This window comes from Dasypus novemcinctus, chromosome 2 (genome assembly GCF_030445035.2).
Source record: "Dasypus novemcinctus isolate mDasNov1 chromosome 2, mDasNov1.1.hap2, whole genome shotgun sequence".
In the NCBI taxonomy this organism is placed as follows: domain Eukaryota; kingdom Metazoa; phylum Chordata; class Mammalia; order Cingulata; family Dasypodidae; genus Dasypus; species Dasypus novemcinctus.
The window spans coordinates 190,723,268-190,746,301 of record NC_080674.1 but is presented as its reverse complement, the minus strand read 5'-3'; the positions used below and the strand labels follow the sequence as shown (position 1 = coordinate 190,746,301).

At 43.7% G+C, this 23,034-nt stretch overlaps 2 long non-coding RNA genes across 4 annotated transcripts in view; one reads left to right on the top strand and one right to left on the bottom strand.

Moving 5' to 3' along the window:
- Positions 1 to 5,824: 5,824 nt before the first annotated feature.
- Positions 5,825 to 23,034, bottom strand: part of LOC131274965 (uncharacterized) — a 56,098-nt gene continuing 38,888 nt past the window's right edge. Inside the window, exon 3 of the long non-coding RNA XR_009182292.2 lies at positions 5,825 to 6,319. This is a non-coding gene — a long non-coding RNA (uncharacterized lncRNA). The remainder of the gene's footprint in view (positions 6,320 to 23,034) is intronic.
- On the top strand, positions 9,717 to 13,330 carry LOC131274961 (uncharacterized). Of its 3 annotated transcripts, none has more exons than XR_011647202.1 (3): positions 9,717 to 9,785; positions 11,251 to 11,427; positions 12,024 to 13,330. It is a non-coding gene; the product is annotated as an uncharacterized lncRNA (long non-coding RNA). The 3 variants fall into 3 exon arrangements; XR_009182289.2 differs by lacking the exon at positions 9,717 to 9,785 and adding an exon at positions 10,052 to 10,258; XR_009182287.2 differs by lacking the exon at positions 9,717 to 9,785 and having other exon boundaries at positions 10,265 to 11,427.

Below are 23,034 nucleotides of genomic sequence, written 5' to 3'. Positions count from 1 at the left end.
CTGGGAAAAGAACCAGAAATATGAGTGAACAATACAAATGACCTCCCCACGTAGACTGAGTATGTTTCTATATATGTACACTGAAAAGGAAATTCCTCTTTCAGTCAAAATAGAGTACTGATTGGTAGCACTCCTAAATTTCATTTGCCTTTAAACTGACTAGTAAACTTAACGAATACCCATCCAATTAGTCATTTAGTTGGGAGATGATGGCAGCATCCCCAGAAAGTCTGGCCTTCTCGGTCACAACCCAACTATACCAAGGCCATTGTCTTTCTCATCTTCCACACTCTTCTCCCAAAACACAGACAGCACACCGGTTGCTTGGCACCTCCATGGCAGGACCCCTTCGATGTATACACACTCTGCCCAAGGGCAGCACAGATTTGTCTCCAATTTCCAATGCAAGGCCAGGTGTGCAGAGTCATCATCCACCAACCTTGACCAGGCAGTTGGCTTCCACAGGAGACCAGCCACAATGGGATCTCTTCCCCTGCTCTTTTGGATCCTTTGCATTTGGGAGACCAAAAGAGCATCCTGCAACATCCTTGGAGGCTAAGAAGGAGGAGACTGCCCATCTGCAGTGACGATTGGTGAGTGGAGTACTCCACGCCATGGAGGCTGGAGCCCATCACCCACTGGCTGCCCAGGCGCTAAACCCTGGCTGGAGTGGAAAGCCCCATTTCCCAAAAACGAAGGAGGAAGAGATGGTCGGGCACTGATTTCAGCTACTGATTAGAAAATTCGGCTGGCTAAAGTCCAGACCTCAGAACAGCTCGAGTGTGAACCTGTCCACGTTGGAAAGAGGCCATTAGCCTCCAATTTCACTCTGTGCCTGACCCGAGGGGAAGCCTGGCTGGTTGAAAATCACAGTGATGGCAGGCACCGGCTTCTTTCCACGGAGATCAGCCTGCAGCTCCAGCCTTAGACTTCAGCCCCATCTCCAGCAGGGAGGGAGCTGGGGGACCTGCACCAGCCTTTCCGGGCAACTATAGGTGTTTTCAGGCTATACGGACAGGATTGTTGGGACATATCTGTGGCTCAACCCCCACCCTTGATATGAGGAGGGGGGCGGTGTTTACCCAGCCTCTCGGGGCAACTGCAGGCATTTTCAGCACACATGACCTAGATTTTTGGGCACTCCTCTGGTTTTGTTCCCATCCCTGACAGGACAGAAGGGACAGTGCTCCCTTAGCCTCTCCCGGTAACTGCAGCTCTCTCAGCTGGCATGGACTAGATGTTAGACACATCTCTGACTCCATCCTCACCCCTGACGGGGCGGCAGGAGGGACAGTGCTCTCACCCTCTCCGGGCAACTCACTCTCAGCCCGCACGGACTGGGTTGCAGGGCACCCTGGAGGCTCCATTCCCATGCCTGGCAGGGGTGGGGGGCGGTGCTTCCTCAGTCTACCTGGGCACCTTGGTCGGTTTTGACTTACACTGCTCAGTCTGCTGCCTGCACCTGTGGCTCCATCCCCACCCAGGCTGGGGAGGAAGGGGTGTGAAGTTTCACCGTCTCTCCAGGAAACTACAGATGGTCTTGGCCTGCACATCTTGGATGACTGCACATGTCTGCACCTCCTTCCCTACCTGTGGAGAGGAGAAAGGTGGCAGAAGCTTCATCGGTTCCTGGAGCAAGGTGGGCGGTTTCAGCCTCTATGGTTTACAGTACCAACCACATTCTTAGCTCCTATTCCACAACCAGCAAGGGAGAAAGGGCAAGAAACCGATGAAAAAGAGCTGAAAAAATTAAGATTGGCTAAACATGAGCCACTTCAAAGTTCCAAATTAAGTTGAATAAAGTATCAAAGAGGGGCTATAGCAGAAAGCCAATAAAATAGAAAGCCCTAGGGAGGTGGACAGGGCTTAACTGATAGGGCGTCCGCCTACCATATGGTCCAGGGTTCAACCCCCGGGCCTCCTGACCCATGTGGTGAGCTGGCCCATGCACAGTGCTGATGCGTGCAAGGAGTGCCCTGCCACGCAGGGGTGTCCCCTGTGTAGGGGAGCCCCACGTGCAAGGAGAGTGCCCCCACAAAGAGAGCTGCCCCGTGTGAAAAAAGCACAGCCCACCTAGGAGTGGGGCCGCACACACAGAGAGCTGATGCAGCAAGATGACGCAACAAAAAGAGACTCAGTTTCCCAGTGCCACCGGATAATGCAAGTGGACACAGAAGAACACACAGCGAATGGACACAGAGAGAAGACAACAGTGGGGAGGGGAAGGGGAGAGGAATAAAGAAATAAAATAGAAAGACCTAGACCAAAGAGAAAAAAGGGCCTAAAATAGAAACATCTAGTAAATCAGATGCTGAGACACCAACAAAAAGTTGCAAGCCATACCAAGAAACAAGAAGATATGGCCCAGTGAAAGGAACAAACTAAGCCCCCAGGAGACACAAAGGAGTTGAGACAACTAATCATAGATGTTCAAACAAATCTCCCTAATAAATTCACTGAGATGGCTAAAAAAATTAAGGATATTAAGAAGACACTGGGGGAAGTGGACTTGGCCCAGTGGTTAGGGCGTCCGCCTACTACATGGGAGGTCCGCAGTTCAAACCCCAGGCCTCCTTGACCCGTGTGGAGCTGGCCCACTCGCAGTGCTGATGTGCACAAGGAGCACCCTGCCACACAAGGGTGTCCCCCGCGTAGGGGAGCCCCACGCACAAGGAGTGTACCCCGTAGGGAGAGCCGCCCAGCGCAAAAGAAAGTGCAGCTTGCCTAAGAATGGTGCTGCCCACAGGGAGAGCTGACACAGCAAGATGACACAACCAAGAGACACAGATTCCCGTGCCACTGACAATAACAGAAGTGGACAAAGAAGACTCAGCAAATAGACACAGAGAACAGACAACCGGGGAAGGGGGTGGGGAATTAAATAAATAAATAAATAAATCTTTTAAAAAAAAAAAAAAGAAAAGGAACAGCAAACTATGCCCAAAACAAGCAGAAGGAATGAAGTAACAAAGATCAGAGATAAATGAAATTGAGAACAACAACAAAAAACAAAACAATCAACAAAACCAAAAGTTGGTTTTTCAAGAAGAGCAACAAAATTGACAAACCCTTATCTAGATTAACAAAGGAAAAAAAGAGAATATGCAAATGAATAAAATGAAATGAAAATGGGATGTTACTTCTGATCCCACAGGAATAAAAGATCATAAAAGGATACAATGAACAACTGAATACCAGCAAAACTAGACAATGTAGACAAAATGGAAAAATTCCTAGGTACATACAAACAGCCTACAGTGACCCTAGAAGAAATAGGAGACCTCAACACACCCTTCACCAGCAAAGAGATTGATACAGTCGTCAAACAACCCCCAAAATGAAAAGCCTAGGGCCAGATGGCTTCACAGGTGAATTCTACCAAGCATTCAAAGAAGATTTAATACCAATCTCTCCAAAACTCTTCCAAAAAATTGAACAGGAAGGAACTCTACTAAACTAATTCTATGAAGGCAATATCACCCTAATACCAAAGTCAGATGAAGATATTATGGAAAAAGAAAATTACAGACCCATTCCCCTAATGAATATGGATGTAAAAATCCTCAACAAAATACTCGCTAATCTAAACCAACAATACATTAAAATAATTCTTCATCATGATCAACTGGATTTTATCCTGAGCATGCAAGATCAACAAAAGAAAATACACCACGTTAATAAATCAAAAAAGAAAAACCACATGATCATCTCGATTGATGCAGAAAAGGCATTTGACAAAATACAGAATCCTTTCTTGGAAAAAAACCCAGCACTCCAAAAGATAGGAATTGAAGGAAACTTTCTTAACATGATGAATGGCCTATCTGAAAAATCCACAGCTAACATTGTACTCAATGGTGCAAGACTGAAAGCTTGAGATTGGGAACACGATAAGGATGCCCACTGTCACCACTGTTGTTAAATTGCTAGCAATACAGTGCAGGCAAGAAAAAGAAATAAAGCATGTCCAGATTGGTAAGGAAGAAGCAAAATTTTTGCTATTCACAGGTGAAATGATACTATACCTAGAAAATTCCCCCAAAATATACAACAAAACTGCTAGAGCTAATAAATGAATTCAGCAGAGTGACAGGATACAAGATTAATATGCAAAAAGCAGCAGTGCAGGGGAAACAGATTGAGAGGTGAAGAATTTTCTTGTTTGTCTGTTTTTTGTTTATTATTATTGAAATAACGAAAATACTTTTATAATGATTGAAGTGATGGATGCATAACTATGTGATTATACCAAATACCCTTGATTGTATAGTTTGGATGAATTGTGTGCTTTATTAATATGTATCAATAAAAATGATTTGTTAAAAAAGTAGTGTTTCCTCTCACAGCCAAACTCAGCGTGTAGATGTGATGCATTCCCCCCAGCGTGGGACACGACACCCGGGGATGAGCCTCCCTGGCACCAAGGGATCACTACCACATACCAGCTGAAGAAGCAACTAGAAAATGACCTTGAATTAAAGATTCAATGCGGAACAGCAGAATATACCTATCTACATATAATAACATGACTTCGGGAAGCGGTTTGACCTAATGTAAGGGGGAAATGGAAAGGAGAAATGAGATTATAAGGCTGTGAGTCTCTAAAAAAGAGTCTGGAGGTTGTCAGAAGGAATACCCCTATGTACAACTGAACAGAGTCTAAGAGACAGATAAGGTAGATACAACCCCAGGTATTGGTTCTTTTGAGGGATAAAGAGACCCACGGGTTCTATGGTCATGGCAGAAGGGGTTCACTGCCATGACAGATGGCCCTTCTTTGGAGCTGGTGTTTCTGCGTGATGGAAATGGACTCAGAGGGGATCTCTTTTCACAAGACTTGCATGCTACTTTATTGGAATTGTAGTTGGTGCTGGGTTTAAGATATATGTAGGGGATTTGAATCTCTGGACTGATAATATGACACCCAGGCCCAGAGCCTCAACAGACTTCAGCTCCTACACTTTGACTTATTGGACTTACTCCACTCAGCTAACATGGAGTTGAAGAAGGTCAACCATCACAACATGGAGCCTAGAGTGTCTACAACTAGAAGCGGGAAGAGTGCATCCAGTACCCATGTGGAATCTAAGCCCTCACTTGACATAGATGTGCAATGGACACAACCAATCCAATGTCCACAGAGAAAATGTGGAATGGGTGTGGGAACGGTAGCCATGGGGGCTGCTGGGTGTGGGGAACGGGAGGAAGAGATGAGATGTGGAGGCGTTTTCAGGACGTGGAGTTGTCCTGGATAGTGCTTCACGGACAATTACGGGACACTGTAGATCCCCCCAGGGCCCACTGGATGGAACGTGAGAGAGTCTGGGCTATGATGTGGACCATTGACTATGGGGTGCAGTGATGCTCAGAGATGAACTTACCAGGTGCAATGGATGTATCACGATGATGGGAGAGAGTGTTGCTGTGGGGGGAGTGGGGGGCGGGGGCGGTGGGGTTGAATGGGACCTCATATATATTTTTTTAATGTAATTAAAAAATAATAATAATAATAAATAAATATTAAAAAAAAAAAAGTAGTGTTTCTATACACTAATAATGAGCAATCTGAGGAAGAAGTCAGGAGAAAGTTCCATTTCCAATAACAACAAAAAGAATCAAATATTTAGGAATAATCTTAACCAAGGAGGTGAAACACTTGTATTCAGAAAACAACAATTCATTGCTAAAATAAATCAAAGACGTAAACAAACGGAAGAACATTCATGGATGGGATGACTAAATATCGTTAAGCAGTAAATTCTATCCAAACTGATATAGAGACTCAAAGCAATCCCAATAAAAACCCTTTTTTAAAGAAATGGAGAACTCAATTATCAAATTTATTTGGAAGGGTAAGGGACTCCAAATATCCAGTAACATCTTTTTTTCTTCTTTAAAGATTTATTGATTTATTTATTTTTCCCCCTTCTCCTCCTCCCGCCCTGCTGTTTTTGCTGTCTGTGTTGTCGTTGTCTTCTCCTCTCATTTTCTCTCCTCTAGGATTCACCGGAATTCAATCCTGGAGACCTCTGATGGGGAGAGAAGTTCCCTGTCACTTGCTCCACCTCAGTTCCTGGCTTCTGCTGCGCTTCACCTTGACTCTCCCCTTGCCTCTCTTTTGATGTATCTTTCTGCGTGACTCCCTTGTGCGGGCCACTGGCTCACCACATGGGCACTCGGGCAGGCACTGGCTCGCCGCGCAGGCACGCTTTCTCTTCTTCTTTTTCACCAGGAGGCCCCAGGGATTGAACTCAGTTCCTTCCACATGGTAAGTGGAAGCTCTATTAGTTGAGTCACATCCGCTTCCCTCCAGCAACATCTTAAAAAGGAAGAACAAAGTTGGAGGACTCTCCCATCCAGACTTAAATCATATTACCTGGCTACAGTAGTAAAAGCAACAACAACAACAACCCAGCATTGTATGGTGGCATAAAGATAGACATAGATCAAAGGAACTGAAATGGGGAAGCGGACTTGGCCCAGTGGTTAGGGCGTCCGTCTACCACATGGGAGGTCCGCGGTTCAAACCCCGGGCCTCCTTGACCCATGTGGAGCTGGCCCATGCGTAGTGCTGATGCGTGCAAGGAGTGCCGTGCCCCGGAGGGGTGTCCCCCGCGTAGGGGAGCCCCACGCGCAAGGAGTGCACCCCGTAAGGAGAGCCACCCAGCGCAAAAGAAAGTGCAGCCTGCCCAGGAATGGCACTGCCCACACTTCCCGTGCCGCTGATGACAACAGAAGCGGACAAAAGAAACAAGACGCAGCAAATAGACACAGAGAACAGACAACCGAGGGAGGGGGGGATTTAAATAAATAAATAAATCCTTAAAAAAAAAAAAAAGGAAACTGAAATGATGGTTCAGAAAAAGACACTCATATCTATGGTCAAGTGATTTTTAACAAGGATGTCAAACTCACACAGTGGTATCAGAACAGTCTGTTCAACAAATGGTGCTGGGAGAACTGGATATACACACCCAAAAGAAAGAAAGAGGACCCCTACCTCACACCTTCTACAAAAACTAACTCAAAACAGACCAAAGACCTAAATATAAAAGCAAGAACCATAAAGTTCCTAGAAGAGTATGTAAGGAAACATCTTCAGGGTCTGGTGATAGGTGGTGGTTTCTTAAACCTTATACCTAAAGCATGTCCAATGAAAGGAAAAAATGGATGAATTGGACCTCCTCAGACTTAAACACTTTGTGCTTCAAACCACATATCAAGAAGGTGAAAAGACAACCCACTCAATGGAAGAAAATATTTGGAAACCACATATCCAATAAGGGTTTTATTTCCATTTTATATAAAAAGACCATACAACTCAACAATAAAAGAGCAAGCAATCCAATTTAAAAATGACCAAAAGACTTAAATAGACATTTCACAAAATGTAAATGGTAAAAAAGTATATGAGAGAAGGTTCACTATCACTAGCTATTAGGAAAATAAAAATTAAAACCAAAATGAGATATCATCTCACATCTCATAGAATGGCCATTATTTAAAAAACAACAACAACAGAAAACAAGTGCTGGAGAGGATGTGGAGAAATAGTACCATTCCTTCATTGTTGGTGGGAATGTAAAATGGTGCAGCCTCTGTGGAAGACAGTTTGGCATTTCCTCAGAAAGCTAAATACAGAACTGCCATAAGATCTGTTAATCCCCCTACTAGGAATATATCTAGAAGAATTGAAACAATGATGCATAACAGACATTTGCACACTGATGTTCATAGAAGAACTATTCACAAATGACAAAAGATGGAAACAACTCAAGTGTCCATCAACCGAAGAATGGATAAACAAAATGTGATATATGTGTATGATGGAATACTATGCTCCTACAAGAAGAAATGAAATTAGGGCACATAGGAGAACATGGATGAACCTTGAGGACATTATGCTAAGTGAAATAAACCACACAAAAAGACAAATATTGTATGGTCTCACTAAAATTATTCTTCATATTCTGAATATGAAGAATAAACACAAGGAGTTAAAACATAGACTGTAGGTTACTAGGATATAGGATGAAGGCTGAATGATGTTTAATGTATGCAGAAATTTCAATTAGCTTAACTAGAAAGGTGTAGAAATGGATAGAGTTGATGGTAATACATTAAAGTGAGTATAACTGGGGAGCAGGTGTAGCTCAGTGGTTTGAGCACCTGCTTCCCAAGTACATGGTCCCGGGTTCAATCCCTGGTACCTTCTTTAAAAGAATAAAATGTTAAAGTGAGGGAAGCGGACTTGGCCCAGTGGTTAGGGTGTCCGTCTACCACATGGGAGGTCTGCGCTTCAAACCCCGGGCCTCCTTGACCCGTATGGAGCTGGCCCATGTGCAGTGCTGATGCGCGCAAGGAGTGCCCTGCCACGCAGGGGTGTCCCCTGCGTAGGGGAGCCCCACGCGCAAGGAATGCGCCCCATAAGGAGAACCGCCCAGCACGAAAGAAAGTGCAGCCTGCCCAGGAATGGCGCCGCACACACAGAGAGCTGACACAACAAGATGACACAGCAAAAAGAAACACAGATTCCCATGCCGCTGACAACAAAAGAAGCGGACGAAGAAGACGCAGCAAATAGACACAGAAAACAGACAACCAGGGCAGGGGGTTGGGGGAGAAGGGGAGAGAAATAAATAAATAAATAAATCTCAAAAAAAAGAAAAAAAATGTTACAGTGCGTATACAACTAACATAGTGGTCACCTATTACAAGGTGGTAAAAATATAGTGATGCATGCGAAAAATACAGTTAATGTAACTTATGGACTATAGTTAACAGCAATATTGTAATATTCTTGCATCAGTGCCAAAGAAGGTACAGTATCAATGCTGAGGATCAATGCTGGGGGGTATGGGTTTGTTCCTTTTGGATTAAGGAATATGTTCAGAGGTCTACTGGGGCGATGACTGCACAGCTCTGTGATGAAACTGAGAGCTACTGAGTGTAAAGTTTGGACAGAATGTACAAGGCCCTGGACTGTATAACACAGTGAACCGTGTGGTAGAAGATGGACTGTGTTAACAGTATAAATATGAGCGTGTTCTCTCAGGAACTGTAAGAAATGTAGAATACAATACATGGTGTTAATAATAGGGGGTGTATGGAAAAAACATAACAAGTGTACACTATGGATCCTAGTTAGTGGTTAATAGACTGATCAAGTTCTTTCACCATCTGTAACAAATATTCCACAACAGTGTTAGTTGTTGGTGGAGGGTTGATATATGGGAACTCCACACATTATGCATGATTGTTGTGTAAGCTCACAAATTCTGTAATCAAAAATTAAATAACTCAAAAAAGATAAAGGGAAGCCCATGTTCAGTCCTAAGGGGAGGACGACATCACGCCGAGTGATGTAGGAAAGAGTGGATTGGGGGTGTCTTTGGAGCAGAGAGCCATGGGTGGGAGGGGCAGCTACCAGCTGGGGGGTGATGGGGAGCAGAGGAATGCAAGTTCAGTCGGTCGGGGGTCAGTGACTATTTCAGGGCCAGACTTCATTGCTAAGTGCTTCACCTCCTCTTTCCAACTGGGCCCTCCCAGCAATCCCAAATCTCCCAGAACCAGGCTCAGAGACCTGCACAACGCCACAGGCCAGCGAGTGGGCAGCGCGGAGCTGGCCCGCAGGCCAGGTCCACAGCCAACGCCCCTGGCACTGATCCAGCCAGCCTGAAAGCCAAGGGTGCCCGGCCAAAGAACGCCCAGGAGACGTGCAGCGCCCAGAGAAGGAGACGGCAGCGGCGCTCCGGGGCTGCAGAGAAGCCCTGGGGTCCTCGCTGGTGAGGCACGCCCCTCCCCGGGGGGGGGTGGCGGGGAAGTCGCCCAGAATCTCAGGAGCAGCAACTGGCAAGCCTGTCCCAGGCTCCACCAGGGGACGAGGACGCTGCCTTGAGGAGAAACTCGGCCGTGCTCCGAGTGAGCAGCAGGGGGCGCCCGAGCCCCGCGCGCCCACCCTCGCTCGGGGGCGGCGGGCGGGAAGGCGCGGCGGGCGGGGTCTGTCTCGGCCGAGTCCCTCTGCGCGCGCGCGCGGAAGTAGACGCTGAAGACGAGCGCCAGCGGCCGCCTCCGCGGACTCGCGCCGGCGCGGGGTGCGGCCCTCGGCTTTTCACCCGAAACCCTGCGCCTCAAATACCAAACGTCTGGGACGTTTACGAGCTTGTGTGGCTTTACGCAGAAGAGGAGCGCCGAGCGCACGTTCCCGGCTTGGCCGGGGCGCCCTTGAACGCAGAGCCGGCGCGCGCTGGCTCGGGAAGTAAGCAGGCCTCTTCTCCCAGGCACCGTGGCAGCGGCGGCCCGGGTCGCTCAGCCCTCGGTGGCACCTGGTGAAGCGTGCGCTCCAGGGCGGGCCCAGCCTCTCCAGCGGACCTGGGGCTCCTGGCAAAGCTGGCTGAAGCCGGCTCAGAGTGGAGCCCCGCGCGCTGGAGGAAAAGTGCGCAACACTGTGAACCTAACCAACAGCGCCTACTGATACATCGGGATGTGGGTGAAAGGGGGAAATTTTAGGTTGTCTGTACGCTGCTAGAATTTTTTTTTTTTAATCCTGGAACTGCACTGCACAGGGAACCCTAAGTTACACCACTGGGCTATTGTTAAGAGTACAATAGTAGAAACGTACTTTCATCATTTGTAGCAAATGTGCCACACCAAGGCAAGGCATTGATGATAGGGTGGTACGTGGCAACGCTGTATTTGATGCATGATTGTTCTGTAAAGACACAACTTCTCTAACGAAAAAAAAGATAGTCAAATAACAAAAAAGTGCAACGTATGATCCCGAATGGGATCTAACGAGGGAGGAGAAAAGGCTCAAATGGACGTTTATGGGACGTATAAAAAAATTGGAATATAGACTGTATGCTCGATATCAAAGTTAAATTTCTTGAACTTGAAAACTGCACTTCAGGTGGTTACACGAGTGAATATCCTTGTTCTTAGGAAATGTACGTGGCAGTATTAAGTGTTCAAGGAGCATGAGGTGTAGACAACCTACTCTCAAGTGCTCAGAAAATGGATTGATAAATAGACAGACAGATGGATAGATGGTGTATTAGTTTGCCAAAGGAGTACCAATGCAAACTACCAGAAATCTGTTGGCTTTTATAAAGGGCATTTATTTGGGGGTAAAACCTTACAGTTACCAGGCCCTAAAGAGTCCAACTCAAGGTTGCTTTCTCAACAAGTCAGCTGCCACATGTTAAAGCAAGAGGGTCGCTGTTCTCTGCCTGCACTCTCCTTTCCCTCCAGGTTTTCTCAGCTGCAAACTCTCAGGTGAATGACTACTGCAGGCTCAAAATGACAAAGTTCTCTCTTCTTCTGGGTGTCTTCTTGAGTGAGTGTCTATATAAACCCACCAAGAAAGCGGGGAATCAACGGAAGTCACACCCTATGGATGTGATTGAATCAAAGCCCTAGTCTTAACAGGTAATGCAATCATGACATTTCAGCTAAATAGAATGCAATCAAAGGGTATCACACCCAGAACAGATTGATTTACAAATGTAATTTTTCTCTTTCTGGGATTCATAAATAATCTCAAACTGCCACAGATAGGCAGGTAGGTAGATAATAGATAAGACAGAATAACATGGCAAATGAGGGAAAATGTTAAAACTGGTGAATCTGGGTATCTGGGAGAGGTGGGAGACGGTGTTTTCTGTATGGGGTTTGCATCGTTTTTGTAGCTGTCCTGTAAGTTTGAAAATATTTCGAAACAAAAAGTTTTGGGGAAGTGGATGTGGTTCAAGTGATTGGGTTCTCATCTACCATATGGGAGGTCCAGGGTTCAATTCCCAGGGCCTCTTGGTGAAGGCAAGATGGCCTACGTGGCAAGCTGGCCTGCATGGAGAGCTGGCCTGTGTGCGGCATGCTGGCCCACTCAGGAGTGCTGTGTCAGCACAGAGAGCTGATAACAGCATGGTGACTCAACAAAACCAGACACAGAGGAGAGACAATAAGAGATGCAGCAGACCAGGGGGCTGAGGTGGTGCAAGAGATCGAACGCCTCTCTCCCACTCCAGTAGGTGCCAGGATCGATTCCCAGTGCTGCCTAGAGAGAAGACAGACAGACACAAAAGAACATGCAGAGAATGGACACAGAAACCAGACAGCGAGCGCAAAACGCTGGGGCAGAGGTGGGGGGGGGACGGAGAAATAAGTAAATAAATCTTAAAAAAAAAAGTTATGGAGTGGACATCACCAATCAGAATCCCCAATCAAGATTGGGGAATGAACTAAAGTAGATTTAGATTTACTGGTGTTCTACTATAGACTTACTGTGATTCTAGCAATGTAAGAAATTATATCACTGATATGGAGGCCATGGCCACTGGAGGTTCTGAGAGCAGGGAGAGAGAAAAACAGGTGTAATATGGGGGCATTTTTGGGATTTGGGAATTTGTCCTGAACAACATTGCAATGACAGATACAGGCCATTATATATGCAGCCAAAACCTACAGAATTGGGTGGGAGAGAGTGTAAACCACAATGTAAACTTTAATCTATGCTTAGTGGCAATGCTCCAAAATGTGTTCATCAATCGCAATGAATGTACCTCACTAATGAAGGATGTTGTTAATGTGGGAAGTGTGGGGAGTGGGGCATATGAGAATCCCCTATATTTTTTATGTGACAGTTGTATAATCTAAGTATCTTTAAAAATTTTTTTAAAGTTAAAGGGAAAAAAATGGCGAGCAGAGAGGATCTGAAGAGGCATACAATTGGGTTCTGATACAATAATTCCTTCAGAACTCCACCTGTGGGAAAGGACCCTAGGGAAACAAGGAGACCACCCACCATCGCTACCAAGTTCTTCAGCTCAGGACCATTTCTGGGTGGGGAGGGGACCAGATGTAGCTCAAGAGGTTGAGTGCCCACTTCCCATATGGGAGTTCCTGAGTTCAGTCCCTGGTGCCTCCTAAAAACAAAACAAAACAAAACAAACAACAAGCAAACAAATGGAAAAACCAACTCAGGGAAGCTGATGGGGCTCAGTGGTCGAGAGACAGCTTCCCACACGTAAGGTCCCAGGTTCCATTCCCAGGCCTGGTACCTCAAATAAATAAATAGTAAAAATAAAAATACGAGGGAGGAATTGGTCATCATCTAAATGTCCAAAAACTTGAAATGAGTTAAATTGTGTTATAGCTAAATAATGGAAAGCTATGTAAACCCTAAAGATATATTTTTAAGACTATTTCAGGAGATACAAAATTTGGTGGTAAAAAGCAAGGTAAAAGCATTTTATTATATATTTTGGTACTACTTTTGTAAATGTGTGTGTGTGTTTACCAAAGAGTGTCAGAAGAATTCCATTTTCTATTCGTTTGTACCTGTGTTCCCTGTATTTGACCCTTCCCCAAAGTCAAGCAGGTACATGGTCACATTGGTGGCCCTGGCTCCAGGGGAGGTTCATGGTCAAAGCCAAAAGCCAAAATGGCCTGCAAGATGTTTCCCCTGGTGGCTTCGTCTTCCTAGAGTTAGGGTCCACTGAGGACATGATGGAGGGGTCCTGGAGAGACGGGAGGAAGGAGGGGGAGGGCGGGGAAAATTGTGAGGGGAGGTATCCCCAAAATGCAAGGGGACGGGGTCTGTGGGTGCAGCAGGGATCCTGCTCCATGTCCACATCTCAAGAACGTAGGACCCCAGAGGAGAGACAGGACCCCAGGGGAGACACAGGATCCTGGAGGAGAGACAGAGGATCCCAGAGGAGAGACAGGACCCCAGAGGAGAGACAGGACCCCAGGGGAGAGACAGGACCCCAGGGGAGAGACAGGACCCCATGGGAGAGACAGGACCCCACGGGAGACACAGGATCCCAGAGGAGAGACAGGACCCCAGAGGAGAGACAGGACCCCAGGGGAGACAGGGCCCCAGGGGAGACACAGGACCCCAGAGGAGAGACAGGACCCCAGGGGAGACAGGACCCCAGAGAAGTCGGAAGCCCAGGGGTGCAGCAGGGAGGCGGGATGGTAGCACCGATGTCTGCCTGGGCCCCATGGTGGCGCCCAGCACCGCCTGAGATGGCTGTGGACTAAGCACGACCTGAAGCAACGTCCTAGGCAATGGACACCAGAGGTCACCAGTGTGGTCAAGGGACCCCCAGCCCAAGGGGCTTCCCCAGTACGTACGCCCAGTAGGACGCCACGACCTGCTTACAACCTGGGCCAGGGGTCTAGCTACAAATCCCTGAGATGGAATTTCCCAGCATTCCACAGAGCTTCAGAGACTTCTGTTTTTTTTTAAGATTTATTTTTTAAATTTCTCTCCCCTTCCTCCCTGCCCGCCACCCCCCCCCAGTTGTCTGCTCTCTGTGTCCATTCGCTGTGTATTCTTCTGTGTCCACTTGTATCCCTGTCTGTGGCAATGGGAATCTGTGTCTCTTTGTTGCATCACCTTGTTGTGTCAGCTCTCCATGTGTGCAGCACCATTCCTGGGCAGGCTGCACTTTCTTTCGCGCTGGGCTGCTCTTCTTAGGGGCGCACTCCTTGCCCGTGGGGCTCCCCTATGTGGGGGTCACCCCTGTGTGGCAGGGCACTCCTTGTGCACATCAGCAGTGTGTGTGGCCAGCTCCACACGGGTCAAGGAGGCCCGGGGTTTGAACCACGGACCTCCCATGTGGTAGGTGGACACCCTAACCACTGGGCCAAGTCCGCTTCCCTAGAGACTTCTAAGTTGATATGAAGAATTGCTCACTTGATTTCATAGACTAAGACTCAAAAACCTAACAGGTAAGGCTGCTATGTACCGTGGCTAGGCACTGTGGAGAGCAGATTCAGAGGGCTCAGGGACTGGGCAGGGGCTGGCAGTGAAGAAAGCTCTAGAAGCCTGAAACCCCTGGCAAATACCAGGGACCTGCTGAGGAAGGAATGCAGCCTTTCAGAAGTTGCTGGTGAGGATAAATTCCAGAGGGGATCAGAGAGCTAAGTATGAAAAAAAATGAACCCATCCCAGTAATAGTAGAAAACATCAGTGAATTGTTTTCTTTTCCTGGGATAGAGAAAACTTCCCTGACTACAATACAAAATTTTGAAGCAGTAAGGGAAAAGACTGACAAATTCAACTACATAAAATATATACATATTTTTAAATTTGGGCAAAATAAAAAAATCTGCAAAGTGAAAGAAAATTGGCAAACTGGAAAAGTATTTGCAAACCATATCACACACATGAGTTAATGTCACTGCTTTATAAAGTTTCTAAAAGTTGTAATGTAAAAGACTAATAATGTTATAGAAAATGTGGATTAAGATAGTAACAGGTCACAGAAAAATAAATGCAAAGGACCATTAAGCAGAGGAAAAGATGCTCACTCTTGCCCATAATAACAGAAATGCAAAATAAAAGCATACTGAGATATTTCTCATGTATTAGATTAGCAAAAACCCAAGGGGTTGACAAGTTGGTTGGCAAGGCCATGGGGGAGCAGGCACACTCAGGAATTGCTGGGTTATGCAAAATTGCTTGGCTACACTTCCTATGTAAGATGATGGAACAACATGCAGCGAAATTACATTGGCCTTTACCCTTTGACCAAACAATCCCACTTCTGAGAATCTATCCCAAATGCTAACTAGCAAAGCTACAAAGTCACATATGCACAGTGTTAATTGTATTAGCAAAAGAGAGGAAACAATCCAAGCATTTAAGACATAGTGGATCAGAATATAGTATACCCACTTAGTAGAATACAATGCAGCTATAGAAAAGAATGGGAATAGCTCTATGTGCTGCCATAGTGTGAGTTTCAGCATACATCCTTTTTTTTTAAAAAACTACATTCCTTCACAGAACTAGTGGCAATATGACTGCACTGTGAAATGACTTTTATTTCTTTCACAGCTGATTGCCTCAAAACATCTTTATTTCTTTCCATATTCTCTCTCGTTTTAATTTGAGATGTTGTGAGTTTATGAAACCATCATCATGCATACCATACTGGATTCCCATACACGCCCCATCACCAACACCTTACATTGTTGTGACACATTTGCTATAGTTGATGAAAGAACATCATTACAGTATTACTGCTATCTATAGCCCATAGCTTATACTTGGTGTATTTATATATTTGTTACAGTTGATGAAAGAACATCATTACAATATTACTGCTATCTATAACCCACAGCTTATATTTGGTGTATTTTTCCCACAAACCATCCTATTCACACCATGTATTCGTATCGTATATTTGCTATAGTTCATGAGAGAACTGTAACCAGTGCTAATTTCTAGGTTCTTAGTTATGTTGTAAGAAGGAATTCAGAGATGCACCACAGTTATGAGGAAGTTAGAAAAAGAATTTATTACAGGGAAAGTATACCCATCAAGATATGTAGATGGTCTCCCTAAGCCAAATTCAACATGTAAATGCAATAACTTTCCCCCAGCATGGGACATAACTCCTGGGTATGAGCCTCCCTGGCACCAAAGGATTGCTACCAAGTATCAACAAGCAATGCAACTGAAAAAAAAAAAAAGTTCTTGACCCAAAGGGGTAAAGGTAAAGATTAAAGATAAATGAGCTTATATGGCTAAGAGACTTCAAAGTCAGTTGGAAAGTTATTCCAGAGGTAATGTTTATGCACAGCTCAGGAGGATCTCATTGACAGCCAAAGTAGATACTACCCCCAACTAGTGGGGCTCATGAGGACTCTGGAGATATCCAGATACTATAGTCAGGGCAAATAGCTCAGGAGTTCGGTCCCTTGCCAGTGGACTTTACTTTGGAATTTATGCTCCCTAGTATGACAGAGTTGGACTCAGTTGTGGTTTCCCTACACATGGCTTTCCTGTCCCTTCTATTTGAACTTATAATTAGTACTACAGTTGGTAGGTGTATGTCCAAGAAACTTAAATCTTTGGGTTATCCATGTGCCAGCTAGACCCTGAATCTCAACAGAGTTGCAGTACCTACTCTCCAAGTCATTGGACTCACCCAGGACAACTAACAAGGAGGAGATGATGGATAACCAGCATACCAAGGAACCAGAGTGTCTACAACTGCAAACGAGAGAGTCCTATCCATCAGCCATATGGGATCAAAGCCCCCCCTCAATTAAAAATGGAGTGGGCATCACCATCCCAGAATCCTCAATATTGGGGAATGAACTATGGACTAACATAGACTTTTTAGTATTCTACTACAGACTTACTGTGATTCTAGTAAAGGAAGAAATATCATTAATGTGGAGGCAGTGGCCACTGGAGGTTCTGACGATAGGGAGAGGAAAAACAGGTGCAATATGGAGGCATTATCAGGACTTGGGAATCATCCTGAATGACATTACAACAACAGATACAGGCCATTATATATCTTGCCATAACCTACAGAATTGAGTGGGAGAGTGTAAACTACAATGTAAACTATAATCCATGCTTAGTGGCAATGTTCCAAAGCATGTTTATCAATTGCAATGACTGTACCATACTAATGAAAGATGTTGCTAATGTGGGAAAATGTGGGAGGTGTGGGGACCAGGACATATGGGAATCCCCTATATAGTCTCTGTAACATTTATGTAATCTAAGTATCTTTTTAAAAAATGAAAAGAAAAAAAAATCTCTGAAGAGGTTGGAAATAAAATTTCTGCTTAAGTAAATTCTTAAAGAAAATTCTTCCTTCCTCCTCTTTGTTCTCTTCGTTACTTTCCATTTTGTAATCCTGTTTATTCCCTTCATAGTACTTATCACAATCTATAAATGGCAAATTTATCTACTTGTTTAACTGTATCTCCCAATAAAAATAGGAACTTAAAAAAAAAAAAGATATGTAGGCAGGTGTTCTCAAAAAAGACAAGTGCCCCTTTCCAGGGGTTTCCGGTTTTATTGGCTATCATTGTGGTTAGGGTTTATCCTGATTGGAGTATTTAAGATAAAGTGGGGAAAATTTATTGGGTGGTTTGAGTTTCAGGGGCTGGTGTCTCATAGTAATTGGCTCCTGGCTGTTGCTCTTGAGCCCTGCTGGAATTTGCTGCATGCGGAGCTCATGAAAATAGGTGGGTAGAGTAGGAATATCCTGTTTTTCTCCTGCTTTCTGCTGGGTGAATATTGCAAGCTGCCTTCCCATGACTTGTTTGTGCAGTTAGCGGGTGCATGCTCTTGGTGCTGTTTCCACAGCTGATGGGGGAATGGTATAGACTGCATTCCCATTACGTCAGCAGGCACCCACTGCCTTCTGATAACCTATGTGAGTCCATCAGGATGCTGCTTTACATTTTTTCTCCTGGGTGGTGTTTGTGTAGAAATTTATTAAGTTTAAGCCTGTTCTCCTTAGGTCCCTATTCTATCCTACCTCAGAACATTCTCATATTTGTACCCTTAATCAGTTCCTCTTGCACCATGGGGTTCACTGTGTTATATGGTCCCCTGCCTTGTACAATCCATCCAAAATGTACCCTCAGTGGCTCTCAGTTTCATAATAGAAACTGCCACCAGCTCAGTCCATTTCAGAATGTGTTCATTACTCCAAAAGGAAAAACCCCATACCCTCTTATGCCCACCTATTAGTGACCCTTGGTATTGATATAGTACCTTCTTTGCCTGCCATTGCTGTAAAAATATTACAATATTACTGTTCACTATAGTCTCTTCATTACATTAGTTATATTTTTCCATGGATCTCCATAATCTTAACACCTTGTAATAGAGGAACATTCTATTAACCACAATCGTCCTCCACCACCGAAATCACTGTTATACAGTCCCTAGATTATCCTCTAGGTTTCTTTCCTTTAATATTAACCTCCCTAGCCTACCCCATTCTACTCACTATAATGTGTTACCATCAACTCTGTGCGTTTGCCTTTACATACACTCGACCTTATTAAACATTCTACATACATTCAGCATCAGCTCCCCCTTCTCAACCCACATTCTAGACTCCAGAGTTTAAGTGAAGAAAGCAAGGTGCTTTACAGGTTTTACTGTATGCTATCTTCTACCCAAGAAAGGAAGGAAATATATATACATACAAAAAATATACATTCCACTAATATTTTTAAGTATAAACAACGGAAAGATAAATAAAAAGTAATATGGACATTTATTTAGAGGGGAAGGAAGGAGCAGGGGGAAGGGACAGAAATCAGAGATGCAAGCTAGACCTCTGAATGTACCATGTTTCATGGTCGTTGGAAACATGTAATTATGTACACCAATTTTTAAGAGTTTAATCAATACAGAGTTAGTTGAATTGAACTCTCTGTAATCTTGACACGTGTAGAGCCTAAGGGAGGCATGGAGGTGTTTTCTGAGATCTCTTCCACCAGGATGGGTATAATCAAAGACATGGAAAATTACCAGCATTGATAAAGGATGTGGAGAAATTGGAACCCAACTACAATTGCTGGTGGGAATGTAGAATGGGGCAGCCAATTTGGAAAAGAGTCTGGCAGTTCCTCAAAAGGTTAAGTGTAGAGTTACCATACCCAAGAGAAATTACTTGAATGTGAGTGTTCATAGCAGTTTTATGTGTAACAGTTCAAAACTGGGAACAACCCAAATTTCCATTAACAAATGAATGGGAGAACAAATTGTGGTATTTTCATACCATGGACTACCAGTCAGGATTATAAACGAATGTTGATATATACAACATGAATGAATCTCAAAATTATGCAGAGTAAAAGAAACTATGTTTTCTAAATTAATTTTATTGATACATATTAATAAAATATACAATTCATCCCAAGTCTACAATCAATGGTATTTGGTATAATCACATAGCTGTGCATTTATCACTTCAATCACTATTAGAATATTTTCATTATTTCAATAATAATAATAAACAGATCTATGTATCATTAAAAAGAAAAAGATAATTTAAAAAGATGGGAAAAAATAATAATAAAAACCAGACAAATGGTAGCAGTTTGATGTAATTTATGAATTTCAAAAAAGATATTATGTTTGTAAACTGGTCTGTTGCTCTGGGCATGATACCCTTTGATTGTTTTAGAATCAGCTGAGACATCTGATTAAATGATGTTAAGATTAGGGCTTTGATTCAACCACGTCATTAGAGTGTGACTCAGCTTCAAGTCCCAGCTCCCTTGGGCTGATAAAACAGACTCTCACATGGAAGCAGAAGCACAGAGAAGAAACAGAGGATCCTGCAGCCCCCGGAAGAGAGATGAGCCTGATAGTCCAAAGCTGATCTTGTGAAGAGAACAGAGCGGTGGAGCCTGGAGAGAATTGAGCCCTGGGGATAGAGACGAGCCTAATGCCAGCCTACAGCTGAGATCAGAAGAAGCTGGGACCATGAACCATAAGAGGAGGAAGGAAGGCTGAACCCTTGCAGACATTGCCCGCCATCTTGCTTCAACATGTGGCAAATGACTTCAGTGAGAAAGTACCTCTTATGGTACCTTGGGTTGGACTCTTTAGGGCCTTGTGACTGTAAGCTTCCACCCCAGATAAATATCCTTTATAAAAGCCAGCAGAGTTCTGGTACTTTGCATCAGCACCCCTGTGGCTGACTAATACACAAACAAACAAACAAACAAACAAACAAGGAAATGAATCAATTTCTCAATCTCTCTATGCTTCCCCTGCTATACATAGCTGTTATTTCTGGCTATTCTTGCATATTTATTTATTTTTTAATGCAGTTTTTTTGAGATAAATTCACATAAGAAACTAAGTTTTTCAAAATAGGGCATACTGTTTTATCCCATATATATGAAGTTCCAGAAGATGAAATTCTATAGTAAGAGAAAGTTGTTCAGTGGTGCCCTTAAAGCTACAAGGGGGAAATGGACTTTGGCCCAGTGGTTAGGGCGTCCGTCTACCATATGGGAGGTCCGCGGTTCAAACCCCGGGCCTCCTTGACCCGTGTGGAGCTGGCCATGCGCAGTGCTGATGTGCGCAAGGAGTGCCCTGCCACGCAGGGGTGTCCCCCGCGTGGGGGAGCCCCACGCGCAAGGAGTGCGCCCGTGAGGAAAGCCGCCCAGCGCGAAAGGAGGGAGCAGCCTGCCCAGGAATGGCGCCGCCCACACTTCCCGTGCCGCTGACGACAACAGAAGCGGACAAAGAAACAAGACGCAGCAAATAGACACCAAGAACAGACAACCAGGGGAGGGGGGGAAATTAAATAAATAAATAAATCTTTAAAAAAAAAAAAAGCTACAAGGGATGGGAGGGAAGGATTACTAAAGCACACAGAGAAACTTTAGGGAGGTGATAAACACGTCCATTGTCTTGATCATGGTTGTGGATTCATGGGTATATGCCTTACGTAGAAATTCATCAGTTTAGCGATTTAAATAGGTGCTGTTAATTATTCACAAAAAGGGTGAGATAATAGAATAAACAATACGGGAAAGCATTTTAAAAGATTGGCATAAGTTTTTGGAGGGTATCTTCTAACTAGTTAGATATTCCTTTCTATTTTTGGTGTACTACGATTTTTTTTCTAGGGGGAGATGCCGAATTTTATCAAAGGCTTTTTCTGCATCTATAGAGATTATCATATGGTTTATCTCCTTTAATCTATTTATGTGTTATAGTTAAAAATTTTTGAACATTAATTCACCTTTATATTCCTGGAATAAACGCAACTTGGTCTGTGGCAAATTGTTACTTCAATAAGCGGTTGAATTTGGTTTGCTAATAATTTGTAAGGCTTTTTTGCATTGGTCTTTTTGCTACTTCTAATTTAATCGCTTCTATCTTTTTGGTAAGATTGGCCTGTGATTTTCTATTTTCATATACTCCTTTCCTGGCTTTGCTGTCAAGATCAGACTAGCTGTGAGCTCAGGAATGTTCTCATTTTCATGTTCTCAGGAAGAGATCGTTCTTCTACGATCGGAATAATCTGTTCCTTGACAGTTTGGTGGAGCTTGCCTACGAACCCATCTGGCCCTGGTATTTTCTTTGTGGGAAGGTTTTTAAATACTAATTCAATCTCTTTAATGGTTACAAGAAAAATTCAGGCTTCCTTTTTTTTCTCCTCTCTTTTTGAAAAAAAATTATTATGGAAAATGTCAAACATATACAAAATTAGAAAGAAACATAATGAGTCCTCATGTATGCATTACCCAGTTTCTATGATTGAATAATCCAATTAATCAACAGTTAAGAAAGTGTCTACAATTCAGCTGATGTTGAATATATGTGGAATTGTAGATATATGGTAATGGATCGAGTTGATGGTAGTATGTTATAATGAGTATAATAAACACCGATAAGATATGTAAATGTGATTGTGGCTGAAAGGGGTAGTTTAGGGTGGTTAACGTTAATTGAAAGACACTAGAGGATAATCTAGGGACTGTATCTAGGGATAATCTAGGGACTGTATAACTTAGTGATTTGGGTGGTAGATGAGGATTGTGGTTAGTAATATAAATGCAAGAATGTTCTACTACAAGGTGTTAAGAATATGGTGATATATGGGAAAAATCCAACTAAGGTAACTTATAGACTATAGTTAATAGTAATATTGTAATATTTTTGTAGCAAAGGCAAAGAAAGTACTATATAAATGATAGAGGTCAAATAACAAGAATATGGGATTAATTTTATGGGTTATGAAAATGATTAAGCATTTTTTCTTCATTAACAAAGAGACCTTGGTCATGTCATTTAACCAATCTGTGCTCATTTATATATCTTTCTGAACACTGGAGAGACAATTGAGTTTGTTTTTAGGATTAAATAAGATAAATGTGCCTGGGCAGAACTTTTTAGAGTAATGCTTCCATAATTTGGTAAGCTGCCTTTTGTCTATTATCTTATTATTTGAAGTTGAAATAAAGCTTACTTAAAAAAAGAAAAGAAAAGAAAAATAAATTCTTACCCATTACCCATTTCTACAATTAACTATGGCCAAACGTTTTCCATCTTTGCCCTCACCTAATTCCTAGACTAGTTGGAAACAAATTCCAGACATCGTATCATTTCTTTTTTAATTTCCCATTTTAACTACATTCAAGTACACAATTCAGTGCATAACTACATTCACAATGTTGTGCTATCATCACCATCATCCATGATCTAACTTTTCCATTACCCCAAAGAGAAGCTCTGCC